The sequence below is a fragment of the Miscanthus floridulus genome, chromosome 6 (genome assembly GCF_019320115.1).
Source record: "Miscanthus floridulus cultivar M001 chromosome 6, ASM1932011v1, whole genome shotgun sequence".
NCBI classification, from domain to species: domain Eukaryota; kingdom Viridiplantae; phylum Streptophyta; class Magnoliopsida; order Poales; family Poaceae; genus Miscanthus; species Miscanthus floridulus.
The window spans coordinates 31,729,988-31,747,592 of record NC_089585.1 but is presented as its reverse complement, the minus strand read 5'-3'; the positions used below and the strand labels follow the sequence as shown (position 1 = coordinate 31,747,592).

General features: G+C 45.4%; 1 pseudogene; it reads right to left on the bottom strand.

Annotated features, from left to right (window-relative positions):
• Positions 1–10,628: 10,628 nt before the first annotated feature.
• On the bottom strand, positions 10,629–13,021 carry LOC136458024 (putative FBD-associated F-box protein At5g22720; annotated as a pseudogene).
• Between the last annotated feature and the right edge of the window lie 4,584 nt (positions 13,022–17,605).

The following is a 17,605-nucleotide window of genomic DNA, read 5'->3' as shown; positions in this document are numbered from 1 at the left end:
GCTGGTGGGGGCTACTACTGTGCTGACGGACCCTCCTCAATGGCAACCCGTCGTCCTGCAAGCGTGGCAGTCCCAGCTGGACTACCGAGAAGACGCTCAACATCCTCAATCGCAGCTCTGACTGCGGGTGAAACTGGCTGACCTGCAATGACAACTCCGCTGCGGGTACCACCTCTCTCGGCACGCTCTGCGGCCTCTGCAACAGCTGCTGCTCTCGCTGTCTCTGCATCGGGGTACTTCCGCTTCTTGGATGTTACCTGCTTGGTTGACTTGCCCTTAGATCCGGCTGGCTGACAAGGCGGGGGCCTCCGATCATCATCACCTGGGCCACCACCAACATTCTTGGTGCGAGCCATCTGAACTGACAAGATGGTGAACTGCCGCTGATGAAGATCAACTGTCAAACTGCCGCTTTCGAGGCTTGGCCTCGATCCTTACTCGCGAGCTTGGCTCTGAGTTGACTGCCAACTGCCAGACGAAACACAACGGAACCGACTCGCTGCACGATAGAATAGATGGATATACAAATAAATACCATATGTCTAATAGATGCGAAATCCTAATAGAGAAAGCAATGTAGATGCGAACTTGAATCGAGTGGCTTTCTACCTGACGATCAGCGATCCGAGATGAGATAAGATATCACGCGGGGGATCCTCGGAACCGGGCTAGGGTTAGGGTAAATGTCCTGAATGTAATGGTGAATCAGAGACTACAAATCGATCTAGGTCACCATTGTATAGATCAAGATTGAAAAGTAAAGCTTGCCTTACCAATCAAGGGGATGGTAGGGCTAGGGCACTTCGGCGTGAAGATCGGCCGCCTTGGCGACGGTGGAGCGGCGAGCTTGGGAGCGAGGTGGCCGGCGTGGTGCTGCAGAGGCGAGGCAGGGCTGGAGCTCAGCGGCGCTTGGCTAGCGAGGGGGGGCCGAGCGTGGTGGCGCGTGGGACGGCGGTGCGTGGCGGCTGTCGAGCGGAGGAGGCGTAGGAGGTGGCGGCTCGGCGAGGCTGCGGCGGCGCGGCTAGGCAGGAGCACGGAGGCGCGGGCGCGAGGTGACCAGAGCAGGTGGCGCGCGGCTAGGCTGCGGCGGCGGCTTGGGCTTAGGTCACGGCGGGAGACAGAGGTTGCGGGCAGGTTAAGTAATCCCCCAAATCATGACAGAAAAGGAAACGGGGAAAAGAGTCCTTAAGACGCGCGAGATCCACTGACCGGACGCGTCCGGTGGTCCATGACCGGATGTAGGTAGGGTTCGGTCAGTACTGTTTGTCCTTCCTTGATCGACCGGACGCTGAACCCTTCCTGACCGGACGCACAGACGCAGCGTCCGGTCACTCCTTCATCAGCAGTTCACCTCCTGTGAACTGACCGGACGCTGGACAGCAGCGTCCGGTGCAGCGTCCGGTGCACCTTTTCTAGCAAATCTTCAAACTTCCTTCGCGCTGCCTGTTCCCAATCAAGTCCCAACTTGAATAAGATCCAAATAAACACCAATTGGGACTGATGTGAGTGACCTCTCTCAAACCCTCATATTTTTCAAAATATTTTGCCTTAGGCTATAATTCTTTTTAAGAAAATAGGCAACAAGAGGGCAAATGGAACAAAACGACAAAACAACATTCATGCATATGTAATACTTGTAAGTAAATCTAGTTGCTTGTCAAGTTTGATCCAAGGTTAAGCTTCTTCACACGCTTTTCGGCGGTTATCTTAACCATGTTAGACAAGCCCTATATGCATTGCCACAAATTAAACATGTTGTATATTACAATGAATGCAAGGGACAACACAAGCTCAATTTTTAGTGAAGTTACTAAAATCAAGTACATTGAGCTCATTCCGCAATCTACAAAATGTAGCTTCATCTAGCGGTTTAGTGAAGATATCCGCTAATTGATCTTCAGATCTTACACCTTCTAGTGATATATCATTTTTAGCTACATGATCTCTTAGAAAGTGATGGCGGATATCTATATGCTTGGTGCGAGAGTGTTGAACCGGATTATTTGCAAGTTTTACCGCACTTTCATTGTCGCACAAAAGAGGTACTTTCTCTAGAACTACTCCATAGTCTAGTAAAGTTTGTTTCATGTATAATATTTGTGCACAACAAGCACCCGCGGCAATGTATTCCGCTTCGGCGGTGGACAAAGCCACACTATTTTGTTTCTTGGAGGACCAAGACACAAGTGATCTACCAAGCAAATGGCACCCTTCGGATGTGCTCTTTCTATCAACTTTGCATCCAGCGTAATCCGAATCGGAATAGCCAATTAATTCAAATAAAGCTCCTTTGGGATACCAAAGGCCAATGCTTGGTGTGTGCTTAAGATACCTAAGGATTCTTTTTACGGCAATTAAATGTGTTTCCTTAGGACTAGCTTGAAATCTAGCACACATACACACACTAAACATGATGTCGGGCCTAGATGCGGTTAAATATAACAAGCTACCAATCATAGAACGGTAGAGAGTTTGATCAACCGAGTTACCTCCCTCATCTAGGTCGAGATGTCCATTGGTAGGCATTGGGGTCTTGATTGGCTTACATTCATCCATCTTGAATCTCTTGAGAAGATCTTTTGTGTATTTCTCTTGAGAGATGAAGATGCCTTCTTTCATTTGCTTGACTTGAAAACCAAGGAAGAATGTAAGCTCACCAATCATTGACATCTCGAACTCCTTAGACATCAATTCACCAAATTCTTTGCATGAGTCTTCATTTGATGATCCAAAGATGATATCATCAACATATACTTGACAAATGAAGATATGCCCATCAAGCTTCTTGGTGAATAGTATGGTGTCGACCTTCCCAATGGTGAAGCCCTTCTCAATAAGAAAATCCTGAAGGCGCTCATACCAAGCTCTTGGGGCTTGCTTAAGCCCATATAGTGCCTTGGACAACCTATAAACATAATTAGGATATCTAGGGTCTTCAAACCTGGGAGGTTGATCAACATAGACTAGTTCATTAATAAAGCCATTTAAGAATGCACTTTTCACATCCATTTGATATAGTTTCATTTCATGATGTGATGCATATGCAAGAAGGATACGGATGGCTTCTAATCTTGCAACCGGTGCAAAGGTTTCTCCAAAATCTAAACCTTCAACTTGAGAGAACCCCTTTGCAACTAGTCTTGCCTTGTTCCTCACAACAACACCTTGATCATCTTGCTTGTTGCGGAACACCCACTTTGTTCTAATGACTCTTGCACCTTTTGGTCACTCTTCAAGATTCCAAACTTCATTGCGAGTGAAGTTGTTCAACTCCTCATGCATGGCATTGATCCAATCCGAATCTTTAAGAGCTTCTTCTACCTTGGTAGGCTCATAGCAAGAGACAAAAGAGTGATGAGCAATAAATGAGGTAAGTTTTTGAGATCGAGTCATCACTCCCTTTGTTGGACTCCCTATGATGAGATCTTGTGGATGATCTTGTAGGAGAGGTGTATTTCTTCTATTGACCACTTGAGAAGGAGGTTGTGGAGCATCAACATCTTGTGCTTGTACCACCATTTGCTCATGGGAGATATGAGTATCTTCATTTTCTACTCTCCCAACTTTTTCACCATCTTGTGGTACATTTGATGAAGAAGGTTGGTTAATGACTTGTACATCATCTTCATCATCTTTTGGCTTGATGTCTCCCACCGGAATATTCTTCATAGCCTCCCTCAATGGTTCATCACCTACATCATCAAGATTCTCATGTGCTCCTTAGGAGCCGTTAGATTCATTAAATTCCACATCATATGTTTCTTCAACCAAGCCGGTGGCATGATTAAATACTCTATATGCTTTGGACTTTAATGAGTAACCAACAAGAAAACCTATATCACAACGCCTTTGAAACTTCCCTAGGTGTTGCCGCTTCTTGTAGATGTAGCACTTGCAACCAAACACCCTAAAGAAGGAGACGTCCGGCTTCTTCCCATTGAGCAACTCATATGGTGTCTTGACAAGGAACTTTTAAAGAAATAGGCGGTTGGATGCATAACATGCGGTGTTAATTGCTTCCGCCCATAGAGCTTCGGGAGTGTTGTACTCATCTAGCATTGTCCTTGCAAGAGTGATCAAAGTCCGGTTCTTCCTCTCAACTACACCATTTTGTTGAGGAGTATAGGTTGCGGAGACTTCATGTATTATTCCAACTTCATCACAATAAGCTTCTATGTTTGTGTTGTCAAACTCTTTGCCATTGTCACTTCTTATCTTCTTGAGCTTCACTTCAAATTCATTTTGAGCTCTCTTGGCGAACTTCTTGAAACAAGATGCAACTTCGGATTTGTCATGAAGGAAGAACACCCATGTATATCTTGAATAGTCATCCACAATCACAAGACAATAGAGATTTCCTCCCAAACTCTTGTATGTTGTTGGTCCAAATAAATCCATGTGTAGGAGTTCTAGCACTCTTGTGGTTGACATGAAAGCTTTGGTTGGATGAGTGTTTGCAACTTGCTTGCCGGCTTGACATGCACTACAAAGCTTGTCCTTCTCAAACTTCACATCCTTCAACCCTCTCACCAAATCATTCTTCATAAGCTTCTTGAGTGAGCTCATCCCAACATGAGCAAGTCTTCTATGCCATAGCCACCCAAGTGTTGTTTTGGTGAATAGGCAAGTCTTCAAGTTTGCATCTTCGGAGGTGAAGTCAACTAGATATAAGTTGTTGTATCTAAATCCATTGAATATCACTTGATTGTCATCTACCTTAGATACAACCACCTCCTTCTCGGTGAACAAGCATTGGAAGCCAAGATCACACAATTGTCCAACGGATAGCAAGTTGAAACTCAATAAAGCAACATAGAGCACATTGGAGATGGAATGATCATTTGATATTGCCACTTTGCCCAATCCTTTGACCTTGCCCTTTGAGTTATCTCCAAATGTTATTTTCTCTTGACCATCTACCTCTTCATCTAGTGAGGTGAACATACGAGGATCACCGGTCATATGTTGAGTGCAACCACTATCAATAACCCAATGACTTCCACCGGTCTTGTAGTTCACCTACACACAAGAGATTCAAGCTTTAGGGATCCAAGCTTGTTGAGGGCCCTTCACCTTCTCAACAAGTGACTTAGCCACCCAAATTTTCTTAGGCCTACTCTTGTTGGGAGGACCTAAGAACATAACTTTCATCTTTCCACTCGAATCTTTTCTAAGCATGTAGTGAGCATTGAAAGCAAAGGGTCTAGCATGCTTGGGCAAGGGTTGTGGTGGTGGAGTTTGACACTCATGGGCAAAGTGACCTTCTTGTCCACATTCAAAACATCTCTTTGGCTTTGGCTTTGGCTTTGATTGTTGGTGTTGAGCTTGAGCCTTCTTCTTCTCTACACTTGTCATATATCCAATGCCACTTCTATCCATCTTCATGACGGTATTCATGAGTAGCTCACTTTGGAGATGCTTGCCTCTAGCAAACTTGCTCAATCCCACCTTGAGATGCTCTTTCTCCATCTTGAGCTTCTTGTTCTCTTCCTTGAGAAGATCATTGTTCTTCTCCTCCTTGAGTTTCTTGATTTCTTCTTTTAGCTTCTCATTCTCAAGGATCACCTCTTTGTCATGATCAAGAGTTTCTAGCACAATGGTGTTGTGACTTTTCATCTTTTCAAGATCTTTCATGAGCTTCTCATTGTCACTCTTGAGCTTGACATACTCATCATAGTCATTGCACTCAACCACTTGCTTGCCCTTGCTACTAGATCCATGCTCAATGCTTTCATCAATTAAATCATCACATGAGGTAGCTATATCAATCTTAACAACATGGTTAGTAGCATCATGTGGCTCATTTGGTAAGAATTCTTGTGCAATAACAAGAGTATCATAATTAATCTTTAGAGTTGTATATTCATCTTTTAGCTTATTGTGACTAGTGATAAGCTCATTGTGCACCCACTCAAGTTTATCATTTTTATCTTTAAGCTCTTTCTTAGAAGATTTGAGCTCCTTGAGTTTGGATGATATAGAATCATTTGTTTCTTTGAGCTCATTATTAGCCTTTTCTAATGTATCACACTTAGCTAAGAGTGAATCATTTTTAGCATCAAGTTTTTCATTTGTAGCTCTACTCTTTCTAATGATCTTAGTATATTTTCTTAGTATTTTGACAAGATCATCCTATGTAGGTGAGTCATCATCATCGCTATCACTATCATCATTACTAGCATGTTCATCATCACTACTATCATCACTCTTAGTTACCTTGCGTTCACCTTTGGCCATAAGGCATAGGTGTGTAGAGGATGATGGCGATGGTGGCGGTGAAGATGCAAGATCAATAGCAATGGCGGCCATCTTTTCATCGTCACTATCATCATCGGATGATCCACTTGATGAATCAATGTCCGTGAGCCAATCACTGACAATGTAGGCCTTGCCACTCTTCTTCTTCTTGTAGAAGTCCCTCTTTTTGCCATCTCTCTTCTTGTATGGCTTGTTCTTTTTCTTTTCATCTTCATCACTTGAATCATCTTTCTTGCCCTTGTTCTTGAACTTGTCTTTCTTGGGCTTTGTGCATTGATGAGCTAGGTGGCCAAGTTCGCCACAATTGTAGCAATCCATCTCGGAGATTGGCTTTCTTCTTGAGCTTGTGAAGAACTTCTTCTTCTTGCCGTCAAACTTGATGCCACTCTTGTTTAGCCTTTTTAGCATCTTGGTGGTCTTCTTCACCATGAGGGCAAGGCTTTCTTCATCATCTTCATCACTTGAGCTCTCATACTCAAGTCTTGCTTTGCCCTTGTCTTGGCTAGCTTTGAATGCTAAGTCCTTCTCTTTCTTCTTTGTAGAGGATGAGCCATCTTGTGGTGTGATGTGCATGTACATCTCATGAGCATTGATCTTTCCCAAGATTTGTGTCGGTGTAGCAGTGGAAAGATCACCTTGATGTAGCACGGTCACAATGTGCCCATATTTGTCAATGGGGAGGACACTCAAGATTTTTCTCACAACGTCGGATGGTGACATTTGAGTAAGTCCAAGCCCATTGACTTCCTCTACAAGAACATTTAATCGAGAATACATCTCATTAGCACTTTCTTTGGGAAACATCTCAAAAGAATTTAGCTTTTTAATCACAAGATGATAGCGTTCCTCACGCTCACTCTTGGTTCCCTCATGGAGCGCACAAACGTCCGACCATAGAGCATGGGCGTCTTTGTGGTTCCTTACACGGTTGAACACATCTTTGCAAAGACCTCTAAAGATGGTGTTGCGAGCCTTTGCATTCCATTTTTCATAATTCACTTCATCGCCTTGAAGTTGTGTGGCATTCCTAGGTGCTGGGAACCCTTGAGAGGCAGCTTTAAGAATTCCAACATCTAGAGCTTCTAAGTATGCCTCCATGCGGATTTTCCAATATGGAAAATCATCTCCCTCAAAGATAGGAGGAGGTCCATCCCCGTGAGACATCTTGCTCTAAGCGATTAAGCTTAAAAACGTGAGCACGAGGCTCTGATACCAATTGAAAGGATCAAGATGCCCAAGAGGGGGGGTGAATTGGGCTAATTCTAAATTCTCTTGCAATAATCAAATCCTACGGATAGCCCAATTAACCCCTTGTGCCTAGAAAAGTGTTTATATCAAACTAAAGCACAACAACCTCGCAACCTATGTTCCAAACTTACTCTAGCAAGCAATTCTATGGATTGTAAAACAAGTATTGAATTGCTCAAAGTAAATACTCAAAGTAAGTGCTCAAAGTAAATAGAGAGAGAAAGGAACGCGGCGATGTTTTGCCGAGGTATCGGAGAATCGCCACTCCCCACTAGTCCTCGTTGGAGCACCCGCGCAAGGGTGTAGCTCCCCCTTGATCCGCGCAAGGATCAAGTGCTCTCTACGGGTTGATTCTTCGACACTCCGTCGCGGCGAATCACCCAAAGCCGCTCACAACTTGAGTTGGGTCACCCACAAGCTCCGCCGGGTGAGCACCAAACTCCCAATCACCCAAGCCATCTAGGTGATGGCGATCACCAAGAGTAACAAGCACGAACTCTCACTTGACCACGCGAAGCCTAATGAGAAGATGGATGCACACTTTGCTACTCTTGGTTTGCTAGTGAGGCTACTCTCTTGGATTTTCAAATCACAAACACCTCACTAGGACCTTGCTCTTCTTGGCACTCACAAACGTGTTTCTCAGCTGTTGGAATGAGCAAAAGTTACTCCACTCACGAGTGGAGCTTCTATTTATAAGGCAGCCTGAAAAACGAACCGTTATGAGCTTCTGCGGGATGACCGGACGCTCCGGCCGTGATGACCGGACGCTCCGGTCAGTTCAACCCGCGAACCAGTAGTAAAGAGTCGACCGGACGCTGGCAGGGTCCGGTCAGCACTGACCGGACGCGTCCGGTCGCATAAAACCCTTACTGGAACCTTACTGGATTCGACCGGACGCTGAACCCTCAGGGTCCGGTCAGCACTGACCGGACGCGTCCGGTCACTCTTTCCCAAGTCTGGACCCTTACTGGAGTCGACCGGACGCTAGCCCTCAGCGTCCGGTCACACGACCTTCCAGCGTCCGATCACACCAGACTTAATCACCTCAGTCAAATGAACTGACCGGACCCTGCGACCAGCGTCCGGTCGCACCGGAGCCAGCGTCCGGTCAGTGTTTGACCCTCCATTCACTTCCAACTTTCGAACATATGTGAATGAAGTTTGCTCCAAAGGATCTTAGGCATTCATAGGAGCTACCTAGAGCTAGTTTAAACAAGTGTGCACCACACCTAACTCACTAGACTCAACTAGGTCAAGCTACCTGTTCATACCCCCCTTCATAGTACGGCCAAAGGAAAAACAAAGTCCTAAACTACTCTAAGTGTCTCTCCAACTTCAAACGACACTTAGAACTAGTTATCCTTAACCTTGTCGTCCATCCTTTGAAAACCGAAACGATTTCCATCGTAGGGGCATGACAACCTCGATTGCCCAATCGATCTCCATTACCATGACCTAACTTAATTGCCTCTGCAAAACACACGTTAGTCATAGTAATCTTGTATTGACATTAATCACCGAAATCCAACTAGGGGCCTAGATGCTTTCAATGTCGACTAGAGGACCCCGGCCCCTCCTTATGGGCGTGATTGGTTGCAGAGCAAGCCTTGAGCCAGGATGGCTAGGTTGTGCAGGACCAAAGAAGCCGGGTTGAGCTCATGCAAGTGGTCGTGTTTGGTTGTCTTTGTTGTTGGTTCAGTACGAGATGAGATCATATTTGGTTGCATGCATGTATCAAAGTTTTGGGTGTCTGACACATGGGTCCCTACACCATGCGTGAATCAAGCCGTCCTACACGGAGAGGGAAGTGAAAATTGAGAAGACGGATGCATGCAGGATGGAGGAGGGCAGATGAACGAAAGGATGCAGGCGAAAGGTGCGAGCAGAGAAACCAAACACGGCCGCAATGCACCGAGTGATACCGGATGGCCCTTCGGACGGCGTGAGCGGGGCAACCAATCACGCCCTATATGATCTAGAGGAGTCGGGTTACAAGAAAAATATCATATTTGGTATTATACAATATCTAATAAATCACATCTTCTTGTAGCCTTGCGGTACACGCCGACCAGTGCCGTGCGCCGCACGCCTGAATCTTGTGGGCTGGGCCACCTCTGATGGTGTGGCCCATATCTTGTCATATGAGTACCGGGGGTCATATCCCGACAGTAATATGAACCGACTGTGATAGTATATTATCACCGCCGGTTGTAAAACCGACTGTGATGAGAATGTCATCACCAACAACAACTCACTGTTGAGACTGAAAAGTATTTGTGATGAGGTTTACAAACTGCATGTGATAGGTCTAAATATAGTAGTGAGAAAGCACGCAGTGAGACAATACAAGACAACTAAGGCCGAAACATAATACAAAATCCAAAATTAGATGATATGCCTTGCTATATATATATATATATATATATATATATATATATATATATATATATATATATATATATATATATATATATATATAACTACTATCCTGTAGCTGGCTACAGAATAACTTATTCTGTAGCCACTTTGAGTTACGATAATTACTATGTTATTTTACGAGATTATAGTAACTCCTTACTAAGTGGTTTAATATAACGTTATGGTAAATATCTCCATGTGTTATAGTAACCCAACTATCGTAAACATGTATTTATATTATGGTAAATTAGTATATAAAATTATAGTAAATGGAGGTGGCTACAGAATAACTTATTTTGTAGCCGGCTACTGAATAGCCTCTCCCTATATATATATATATATATATATATATATATATATATATATATATATATATATATATATATATATATATATATAAGATTCGCGATTTTCTGACATCGAGCTCCTCGTCATTCAGGGTGCACATTATATTAGTAAACAACGCACTTACAAGCTTAGCAAGCAAGTCGAACAGGAAATAAGTGTTTTTTTAGTGCTATATGGATCCGGTCGTTGTTCCACAGATGGTGGACGTCCGATTGTGAAGGAACAACCGTCCTTCTTCGACTGGAGTCATCCAAGTCGAAAGTTTGAGGATTTTATTCCATCTCCAATAGCTCCCAAAAAATCAACTAGTAAATTAATGAATTTTTCAAGTAACTAAAAAAGGCTGGGAGTACATTTGTTGAGCTTCTTCAATAGTTCTAAAATTTCACTCCTAAAATATAGAATACAATTTTACATTAGGAATCTTAGACTATTTTTCAAATCACTCTAACCGCTTTTATATTTTTTCTTCTACATTTGCATTGGGAAACATGTTCTACTTCTCATTATTCCTCACATCCTCCCACCTCCATATTAGCCGATCAATAGTCACCCGTATATTTATTGAGCTTCTCAACAGTTTCCAAAATCACACTCCTCAAATATAGAACGCAATTTTATATTAGGAATTCTAGACTATTTTTTAAATCACTTTAAAAATATAGAAGATAATTTTATATCATGAATTCTAGACTATTTTTAAATCACTCTAATCACTTATATATTTTCTCTTGTACATTTGTATTGGAAACCATGTCCTATTTCTTCTTGTCCTTCCCCACGTCCTTCGCCTCCATAATGGCATATCAATAGGCACGTTATTTTTCCATTTCCAAGCTATTATTAGATCATTTTTTTCAAATACGGAAAGATTGGAAGTTAAAAGAATAGGAAGTTGTTGGGCGTGAGGCTTTGGAAACTCTCGGACAGTCTCTAACTCAACCACTTGATCTGTAAACCCACCTTCACACACCCATAACAATCTCACACAACAACACTGCCCGAAAAATCCATCTGTTCAGAGATCGATCAAATGGGGCCGGGCCCGGTTACTCTTCGTCGTAGAGCCTCGTGTGCACAGGATTCTGGCTGCGGTCTTGGCTCGGCCGGCACACGGTGAGACGTGCGTGTGGGGATGCCTTCCGCATCGCCGACACCTGCCTTTGGATGGCCTCCAGGTGCTCATCTCCGGGACCCGGAGCTCCTCCCTCTTCTCCCACCGTGACCAGCACCAGCTGCTTGAGGGCAGGGGCCCTCTTCAGGAAGAAGGCGAGCAGCTGCAGCTCGAACCTCGTCCCTCTGAAATTCACCAGCTTGATGAAGCTGAGGCTGTCAAGCACAAATTCGTCGTCGATCTCGCGTTCGGAGTCGTCGACGACCTCGCCGGCCGTTGCTGCCGCCGCGTCGGCGTCGCTTGCATCTGTAACGTGGCCGGGGAACTGCGGATTTCAGAAAGTAATTAACTTGCTGTGAGCGTGAGCCGATTCGGAAATATCTCCTTGCAAATTGCATGGACGTCAAATCGTGGATATTGGAGGATGAGATAAGGCAGAGAGCTTTACGCGGAGAAACAAGCGGTCCCAGGAGTGGAAGCTCGTTCTCCTGGAAGAAAGCCGGCGAAGACCTCGAGGTCGTCGTCATAATCATCTTCGGAGGCTATCAGCAGTTGCAGCTCCTGTATGTTCGTCGTATCGAACCGCACCCGCAAATTCCAGCCGTCGCAGGAAAGCGTCCAAACCGGGGCATGCTCGACGTCGCTCAACAAGGAGTCAAACTCAGTCTCGTCAGAGTCGTGGGCGAAGCGTATTCGAGAAAGGTACACGTCCCGCAGAGCCGGCATGTCAGTCGTCGAAGTCGAAGACGACGTCGTCGGCGTCCCTCCCAGAAGAAGTCGTCGTCGTGGAAGGCGATCGACTCGAGCGCGGGCGCGGTGACCCGGACCTGCTTCACGTCTATGCATCCTACGATCTCCAGGACCCGCAGCGTCTCGCTGGCGATCCTAATCGATTCGCACTCTCTCCAGGACCCGGAGCTGCTCAGCCTGAGGTGCTCCAGCGCCCGACAGCTGGACACGACGTCGCGAACCGCCTCGCCTGCGAGGTCGACGTGGCTGAGGGAGAGCGAGCGGAGACCAGCGAGCCCGGCCGGAGCGGCCGGGACGGCGCCGAGGCTGAACCCGCCGAGCGCGAGGCGCGCCAGCGAGTTCCGGGCCACGAACATGGTCGCCAGGCAGCTCCACGAACTCCGCGCTTCCGTCGTCGGCGTCCGGAACCAGGCCCCTAAGTGTCGGTGTCGGTGTCGCCGTGTCGGTGTCAGTTCCACCTCGACCTCCCTGGCGCCCCTCGCCACGGCGGACGCGATCCAGCCGACCACGTCGCGCCCGAACACGCCGTCGCTCGACCCTGGCGGCAACATGAGCGCCACACGGAACACGTCCAGTGGCGCGCCGTGCTCGGCGTGGAGCTCAAGGCAGCGACGCATCGTGGCCGCCGCGGCCCGCGCAGGCAGCTGGCCGCGGGCCAAGTCTCGGACGGTGAAGTCGAGGACCCGCGAGGAGGCGAGCGCGCGGAGCCACTGCGGCGCCCACCGCCGGGAGAGGGCGCTCGTTCGGACGGCGTGCTTGAACGGGAGCTCGCGGAGGATGGAGTGGAGGAGGTCGTCGGGGAGGCTGCTCAGCCTGTCCTCCTCTTCCATGGATCCGCGCTTGCTCGGCTGGTGCGTTCGCATTTCCGTGTCAGGATGGGTGGGTGCGTGCGAGTGCTGGGTGCTTTCACAAACCCTTTCCTTTATACCCGGCAGTACTAGCTGCTTTACAGCGCAATTTGGGCAAATAGCGCTGTGTTTACCTTCCCAAAATTTTTCCAAAAAATATTATAGTAGTCATCACATCGAATCTTATGATACATGCATGTAACATTAAATATAGATGAAAAAAAAATAACTGCACAGTTTGGTTGAAAATCGCGAGACGAACGTTTTGAGCCTAATTAGTCCATGAGTAAACACTAATTGCCAAATAAAAACGAAAGTGCTACGGTAGCTAAATTCCCAAATTTCAGCGAACTAAACACAGCCTAGGTTCGAGAAGAAACACGCAAATGCATCCCATTCCCATGAGGCTTCTCTGGCAAGACTGCAAGAGAATCCGCGCTTTATATTGGCACTTGAGTGTCGTTGGGGAATTTTTTTTTAATTTTAACACTTTTTAAAAACTAATTTTAAATCTAACTCGGTCGGTTTTTAAAAAAAACTAACACTTTTTGCCACGTCTATTGCTCTGGCGCGGTCAAATGTCTGTGCCGCACAATACATGGTGGCGCGACAGAGGGCTGATGTGGCGGCGACCGGAATCGCTGACCGCTGACGGGGCAGGGCCTGCCGCGCCATCGACCTTGGCGCGGCAGTGCCGCGTCCTGATCCGTGGCGCGGCAGAGCCGAATAAAACCCCGCGCCCAGTCCCGCCTGCCCGAGCAGCAAGCCCGCCTGGCCACCGCCCGCCCGGCGGTACTTGGACGGTTTAATCGGAACGCGTCGCACCGATAGTGGCAGTTATTCTAAGTATTGCTTGACGTAAAATCAATAGTGGATTTATTTCTATCTTTTGTTGAATTAGTTTCACGGACGAATAGAGAATTTGATAAGGCAATGATTTTAAGGGAACTTATTTCTTGGGCTTTTTTGCCCCATATTGTAGGATCGGCGGTGACGCGACCATGGACCCTGGCTTCCTCAACCCCTCGCGCAAGACGTCGGCCACCGGCGTCGAGATACGGCGGGACTGTCGGTTTCCGAACTAGTTGCTATTTAATCTCGTCGGCAGTGCTGTCGCGACGCATAGAAACGAATATGAAGCAAATAAATGAAGTCCATGCGTAAGTTGACAAGCTGCCACATAACATTTTCATTGGTTTGACATAAGTTTGACATAACATAATCAAATAACTCTGCAAGTTTCGGACGCCAATATTCGTTTGACCTAATAAACTAAGACTCGGGAGTGTAAGGATCCCTCGAACGTCTCTATCTCTTTGAATTTGTTGGCAATACATTGGGAGTGTAGCCAACATCGGTATGGTCGCGTCGACGATGCGTACGCCTCATACCCTGCAAGTATATGATACGCACGATTACTTATAATTATTTATGATCGTTAGTTCATGGATCATACGTATTTAAAGAAACTATCTTTGTTAGTACCTATGAGGCTCCTTGGGTACTAAGCGGGGCACCACCTAGCTGAGACATGCCGATCTCGTTCTGCGGCCAATCGTCCCACTGGACGTGCTGTCTGTGGAAGCCCGGGGGGTCATCATCGTCGTCCTCGTCGTCCTCGGTTGCAGGGTTCTTCCCAGCGCTATGATATGGTGGTGTACGCACCGCGGAAGTGGCACCTGTCATCGGCTGAGAAGAGTCGGCTGGTGTCCTTAAAGAGGCTGAAGACGTGCCACCCGACCGCGCCGGGAGCGGCGGTTCCTTATAAGGAGTGTCTATGTAGCTTAGCTTCTGAGCTAGCTTCCTACAACTCTTCTTTACCTTTTGCATAAATAGACGTTAAAGTTAGTACATTTCCTAAACGCATATACACTAAAGAAATATTTTCAGAACGGATAAATTTATGTTTACCTCCACAAAAGCCACGAGAACGCCTAACCCCTGCCCTCTAGACTCGTGAAGCCAAAACGCTGCTTCGTTGGACAGCTATGACAATTGTGTCGTCTGGGTACAGAAACGTGGTTGGACAGTTTTAGTACACATATTTAATACCAAAAGGATAACAAATTGTACCATTCAAGTATCTTACCACGTATCTTTGAAGCGGGGCTCTCTGTAGCTGTGTGTCCTTCCTAGTGGTAACATCGTACACATCTTCGATGACATCTTCCTCTGAGTCCTCGTCAATCGCCTCCTCAGTGTACGGGGCTTGATATGTGTCCTCATAGACCTGTGAAGCCACCGCAGGTACTCGTCGAAGGTGTGCTGGTTGTGTGGAGGACCCGCATGGATCGGATGTCGTACCCTGTTTGGACAAATGGATGTGCGCGTTGTGTCACGCACCAAACCTTGGTCTTGTACCTCTTCCTGCGGTCATACTTGTAACAAAACGATGTTAGTTGTACCACATGCACCTCTGAATTATAGCTTTGTTATTAATCGATAACACACACGTGCAATCCTTGGTTGGTGGAGTAAAGCGGTGGTGGGCAGCTGTGGTAGAACCTCCTAAATTATAGGGCCCACATGCACCTGTCACTGTCCAATGACCTCTAACGACTATGCATATGTTCCCGGTAACTTAAGAAGTCTGTCGGGTGTCCTCGGGGAACCCCGAATCATCCACGATTTCCGAGCAGGATCCCATTACAGAGTCATTGCAGTATTACAACATTTATTCAAATATCTACATCAGAGTAAAATAGCGAAAGTCTTACAATAACTTAGTTTATAAAACAGTAGTTTCAAATCTTACAAACTAAGTTCGATAATTATTACAAACCATAGTAGTAGTGGAGTGGCATTATTAACATAACACAAACACACAAATTAAACTGCCCTACCCAAAGGCCACACATTTACTTGTCGTCATCGGATCGAACAACAGTCATGTCAGCACGGTCCAAAACAGACCTGCTCATGAGGCTCACCTGCAACAAGGGTCAACGAACCCTGAGTACAAAAGTACTCAACAAGACTTAACCAAAATAAAACTGATAGAAACTCAGGGATGCAGGCTCAGGGATTCAAGGTATGGCTTTAGCAATAATCAAAGTTCTTTTGCAGTAAAAGCTCTCTAACAAGATTCTTTATATCAACATTTTTATCATAAAAAGATCATATACAAAGCTGACATGATCCGTATTGAGATCATGAAACTTCATATCCAACACTTTCTCAAACCTTACTCAAGTTCTAGTTATTAAACTACGATGATGAACAGTGAGTTCAGTCTCCATAATCGAGGAGCAACGATGATTCGAACCGATTAAACCTAGCTGGGGATTCCAGACCACACGACATATGCAGGTCCCTGACCTACATATACCAACCTACCCTTAGGTCCTCTAAAACAAGAATGGGTCCACGCCACCCGAGAATACAGTACTCCACCAATCCAGCCCATTGCCACAGTGGGTACACGCTATTCCCGCCATCTCTCCACTCCCAGTGCGCGAGTAGCCATTCTTGTAATAGAATGGCCAAGTTAAGGCTTACCGGAGTATGTGGTTAGTACTACAAAGTCTCACCTCATGCAGTTAAACAACGGACGGGCCTCAATCGACATAGGTGGAAAGAACCCGCTCACAAGACATCCATGTCTTGTGGCTCTCATACACCGAGTCCGTCTGGTCTAGATTTATTATTCCACATCTCATATCTCATGATAACATAAGTAACCAAACGTAACCAAAGATCCATTTAAAACTCGTAGGTGATAGGTAATCACCCTGACTTTTATCTGTCTAAGCATGGCTAAGCATAACTAGGCATTTACGAAGTAAAACTGGTAACAAGGTAGATATGGAAAAACAAGGTTGGTAATGCACCAATTAGGTTTTCACTCACTCCTAATCACTTAATGCAGTATTGAAAAGCAAAAGCGATATAAATTTGTAAAACACAAGGTAGGTTTAAATGCATCTGGGGCTTGCCTTGATTGGCGAAAAAGTCAGGTTCCGGAGTCGTCCCACTGATATCAAATCCGACCTCAACAGACGGATTAACCTCCTCCTCAACTTGATTAACTACCACGTGCTCACTTTCGTTCACTACACGTAGTAACAATGCCATGTTTAACATGATGCGAGATACAAAACGTGATGCTTGATAATGGATGCGAAAGTTAAAAACTTGAATACAACTTTCCTTCGCGGTACAGTTACAAGTCAAAACTAACTAAACCTTTTTCATAACACTTATTTCAATTGCCAAGGATCATTACCAACTAATGACCCAAGGTCATCACTCAATCCAAAAATTCAAACAAAACCTAAATCATTAAAGGTTACTATTTGCTTTTATGAATTAATTCTTTAATTCAAAATTATGAAATAAATCAACTTGTTCCAATTGAGCTCAAAATTTTTGTAAAGGTTCATCACATGATAACTAAGTGGCAAAACAATTTTCATAATTTTTGGATAATTATTTAAGCCTAGAAAAATCATGGAAACTCATTTATTAATTAATTGAGCAATTTTTATCACATTCAAAAAGTACTGAAAATCAACATTTCATATTTTTCTTAAATAGTATACATCATAGAGAGGTCACACAAAAATTTTCATAATTTTTGGAGCTCTAAATAATTCTACACAAAAATAACAAAAACTCA